The 5,000-nt window shown below is 51.9% G+C and overlaps 1 non-coding gene across 1 annotated transcript in view; it reads left to right on the top strand.

Annotated features, from left to right (window-relative positions):
* The first annotated feature begins 4,236 nt into the window (after positions 1-4,236).
* Positions 4,237-5,000, top strand: part of LOC126430618 (small subunit ribosomal RNA) — a 1,909-nt gene continuing 1,145 nt past the window's right edge. Inside the window, exon 1 of the ribosomal RNA XR_007577257.1 lies at positions 4,237-5,000. This exon is cut by the window's right edge and continues 1,145 nt beyond it. This is a non-coding gene — a ribosomal RNA (small subunit ribosomal RNA).

Below are 5,000 nucleotides of genomic sequence, written 5' to 3'. Positions count from 1 at the left end.
GACGTCGTCACACTACCGGTATTGACTAATAGACTGATTGCTGATAATCATTAGCCATACACTGGGGGAAACGGCCGACAGGGGCGGCAACATAGTGGAGCCGCAGTGTCACTAATGTACAGAGATAGAACAGTTTCGACTGGAACTAGAGTAACCGTATACACGGCACTGATTAGTAATAGATGCAGAGCCATCAGAATACAGATAATATATACAACCGTCCCTATACATGCTGAAAGACTCTGCACACAATGAGAACCACACGTCAGCCAGACACTCTTATCACACACTACTCTCTTATCACACACAATATCTAACCACCAGCATGGAAGAACATCCAGTGCATCCTCTCCGCCACATGACACAATCCACACTATCATTACCAGACCGGGAGGTCCACCCAGAAAACACAATATCCCACCCTTCCGACATCCGCACATTGCTCAGCTAAGCCACGAACACCCACACATGTCCTACACAGTGGTGCACCCAACATCACAATACTGCCTCCTGTCACAGCACACAAACAATGGCAGGAATGAAAGACACAGATCTGCCACAACCATGGAATCGGAGCGCCGCCTGTCATGAGCCAAAAGTGCATCCTGACGTGACAAATCGGATAATACCGCAGGCATCCAATTACGATAATCACTATCAACGAACCTGCCGCCCCCCCCCCAATACACCTTTCCCTACAACAATGTGTATCTGAACCTACGCTATATCGTACCTTAACCTAACCTATATCGTACCTTAACCTAACCTATATCGTACCTTAACCTAACCTATATCGTACCTTAACCTAACCTATATCGTACCTTAACCTAACCTATATCGTACCTTAACCTAACCTATATCGTACCTTAACCTAACCTATATCGTACCTTAACCTAACCTATATCGTACCTTAACCTAACCTATATCGTACCTTAACCTAACCTATATCGTGCCTTAACCTAACCTATATCGTGCCTTAACCTAACCTATATCGTGCCTTAACCTAACCTATATCGTGCCTTAACCTAACCTATATCGTGCCTTAACCTAACCTATATCGTGCCTTAACCTAACCTATATCGTGCCTTAACCTAACCTATATCGTGCCTTAACCTAACCTATATCGTGCCTTAACCTAACCTAATTTGTGCCTTAACCTAACCTAATTTGTGCCTTAACCTAACCTAATTTGTGCCTTAACCTAACCTAATTTGTGCCTTAACCTAACCTAATTTGTGCCTTAACCTAACCTAATTTGTGCCTTAACCTAACCTAATTTGTGCCTTAACCTAACCTAATTTGTGCCGTAACCTAACCTAATTTGTGCCGTAACGTAACCCATGTTGTGCCGTAACGTAACCCATGTTGTGCCGTAACGTAACCCATGTTGTGCCGTAACGTAACCCATGTTGTGCCGTAACGTAACCCATGTTGTGCCGTAACGTAACCCATGTTGTGCCGTAACGTAACCCATGTTGTGCCGTAACGTAACCCATGTTGTGCCGTAACGTAACCCATGTTGTGCCTTAACCTAACCCATGTTGTGCCTTAACCTAACCCATGTTGTGCCTTAACCTAACCCATGTTGTGCCTTAACCTAACCCATGTTGTGCCTTAACCTAACCCATGTTGTGCCTTAACCTAACCCACGTTGTGCCTTAACCTAACCTACGTTGTGCCTTAACCTAACCCATGTTGTGCCTTAACCTAACCCATGTTGTGCCTTAACCTAACCCATGTTGTGCCTTAACCTAACCCATGTTGTGCCTTAACCTAACCCATGTTGTGCCTTAACCTAACCCATGTTGTGCCTTAACCTAACCCATGTTGTGCCTTAACCTAACCCATGTTGTGCCTTAACCTAACCCATGTTGTGCCTTAACCTAACCCATGTTGTGCCTTAACCTAACCCATGTTGTGCCTTAACCTAACCCATGTTGTGCCTTAACCTAACCCATGTTGTGCCTTAACCTAACCCATGTTGTGCCTTAACCTAACCCATGTTGTGCCTTAACCTAACCCATGTTGTGCCTTAACCTAACCCATGTTGTGCCTTAACCTAACCCATGTTGTGCCTTAACCTAACCCATGTTGTGCCTTAACCTAACCCATGTTGTGCCTTAACCTAACCCATGTTGTGCCTTAACCTAACCCATGTTGTGCCTTAACCTAACCCATGTTGTGCCTTAACCTAACCCATGTTGTGCCTTAACCTAACCCATGTTGTGCCTTAACCTAACCCATGTTGTGCCTTAACCTAACCCATGTTGTGCCTTAACGTAACCCATGTTGTGCCTTAACGTAACCCATGTTGTGCCTTAACGTAACCCATGTTGTGCCTTAACCTAACCTATAATGTGCCTTAACCTAACCTAAAGTGCGCCGTAACCTAAACTATATTGCGCCTTAACCTGACGCACGTTGTCGCTGAACCTGCTCTGTAATTGTTATGCAACCCGTTAAAGTAGTGTAGTGTTGCCTAACCGCAACCCTCGCAATATAGTTCGCTACTCGCACTGCCCGGTCCCCTGTGTATCGCGTCATGTTAAACACCTTGCAGGTGTTGCTGACTTTCCACATGCTCCTGCTATACACTGTAGTGTGGATAGCAGCAGGACGTACATGCCCCCCCCCCTTCCCCCCTGCCTTCGCAAGCTGGTCGGTGAGAAGTTTGCATGTTCAATGCCCTTCGCATGCCGACGTACTCAGCCTACGTTGTGGTACGGCCTGTCACCTGTCCGCCGATGTACGCAAAACCCACAAACTGTACTGCACATTGCTCCGTATGTACTGAATGATACATCGTGGCCCATGTGACCGTATGACGACAGCGCCTAGCAACGGCGGACCATACAGTCCAAATATTGTGCACGCAGCTACGTGTCGTCTCCCTATAAGAGCTGGATTGCAGTGTGGTACGCCATACAGACGTGTGGGAGGAACGGACGCCCTGGATGGCGATCAGCATGAGCAGTCTGTTGATGTAGTGGAGCGTGTATTCGGACGTAGTCGTCTCTTCTCACACACCGTGATAGCATGTTGCACCGCGTTCCACATCTGCGACATGCTGCAGAGGCGGGCTGACAGTCGTTCGCGCAATGGACACCGCATACGTACGGGGTCTACCTTCCACGTGTTCTCTAGGCGTGCACATGTTGTTGCGTCTATGTGGGCAGACGTAGTGTGTTGTGACACCTGACACAGGCATGCAATACTCGTTGCAAATGGCGATGGACGTGTACGTTTGCTGGTGACGTTACGCAAATGAACAACCGGTAACCCGTTGTGGTGCGGTTGTTCTCGCTAGAGGTGAATCAGTGTTGGCGACGATCGGTCGAGCTATTAACCGGTTGTTTCAGGGATACCCACCATGCCCACGAACGTGAAAGGGGACCCACCATGCCCACGAACGTGAAAGGGGATCTGGGTGTGAGGCGATACGCGGCGGTGGCTGGGTGGGACCGTCCCCGGCCGGTGAGGGGGGGGCCGCCCGGCGTGCTGGCAGCGCGGTGCGTGGGCGCACGCGCTACAGCCGGCTGGTGGGGGCGGCCGGTGGCAGGCGCGCCGGCCGACGGACGCGGCAGGCGGCGCAGCTGCGCGCCGGCGCCCCCTGCTCGCGGCGCCTTGCGGCCAAAGTAGGTCCTCGCGGGCCCGGTGCGAAGCGCGGTGGCCATCTGCAGTGTGCTGGTCCGATTGAGGACTTTGTGCGCTGAGGATGCGCCGCCGCCCGGCGCTCGGCGCCGCGACGCCGTCTGCTGCTCGGTCGCCCCAGCGGTTCTCGCAGGTGGTTTGTATCGCAGCTGTGCGGACGTGTTGGCGCGTGCGCTGTGCTGGGAGAGTTCGCTTCGGCACCCAAGTAGGGCTTTTGTCCTTCTGTGGCGCTGGCGTTGGAGCTGCCGGTCACCGTAGGTGGCGCGTGTTGTCTCCCGCCGGCAATGCCACGACAGCACGCTCCCGGGCCTCTGTCGGCAGCGGCAAGCTCAGTTGGGAGCACGGGTGGTCGCACCTAAAGCGTCTACTCGCCTAACTCCGGGCGATTGCGCCTCTCTCGAACCCGACCAAGTACTTAGGACGGCGCTGCGCGCCGCCGGGACCTGAGAGGGTTTCGAGGTGTGTTGTGCAGGGGAGCTCAGCCTCCTCCTGTTTGCAGAATAATTGAGCGGACGCTTGCGTGTTCGCGCGGGCCCCCGGGACACACTCCCGGGCGGCCGGCTGCTCAGCTCTAGTTGACGCAGCTCCCTGGTTGATCCTGCCAGTAGTCATATGCTTGTCTCAAAGATTAAGCCATGCATGTCTCAGTACAAGCCGCATTAAGGTGAAACCGCGAATGGCTCATTAAATCAGTTATGGTTCCTTAGATCGTACCCACGTTACTTGGATAACTGTGGTAATTCTAGAGCTAATACATGCAAACAGAGTCCCGACCAGAGATGGAAGGGACGCTTTTATTAGATCAAAACCAATCGGTCGGCTCGTCCGGTCCGTTTGCCTTGGTGACTCTGAATAACTTAGGGCTGATCGCACGGTCCTCGTACCGGCGACGCATCTTTCAAATGTCTGCCTTATCAACTGTCGATGGTAGGTTCTGCGCCTACCATGGTTGTAACGGGTAACGGGGAATCAGGGTTCGATTCCGGAGAGGGAGCCTGAGAAACGGCTACCACATCCAAGGAAGGCAGCAGGCGCGCAAATTACCCACTCCCGGCACGGGGAGGTAGTGACGAAAAATAACGATACGGGACTCATCCGAGGCCCCGTAATCGGAATGAGTACACTTTAAATCCTTTAACGAGTATCTATTGGAGGGCAAGTCTGGTGCCAGCAGCCGCGGTAATTCCAGCTCCAATAGCGTATATTAAAGTTGTTGCGGTTAAAAAGCTCGTAGTTGGATTTGTGTCCCACGCTGTTGGTTCACCGCCCGTCGGTGTTTAACTGGCATGTATCGTGGGACGTCCTGCCGGTGGGGCGAGCCGAAGGCGTGCGACCGCCTCGTGCGTGCT

Source organism: Schistocerca serialis, unplaced genomic scaffold (assembly GCF_023864345.2).
Source record: "Schistocerca serialis cubense isolate TAMUIC-IGC-003099 unplaced genomic scaffold, iqSchSeri2.2 HiC_scaffold_1054, whole genome shotgun sequence".
Classification (NCBI taxonomy): domain Eukaryota; kingdom Metazoa; phylum Arthropoda; class Insecta; order Orthoptera; family Acrididae; genus Schistocerca; species Schistocerca serialis.
The sequence above is the reverse complement of the archived record's forward strand: the minus strand, read 5'-3'. Positions and strand labels throughout refer to the sequence as shown.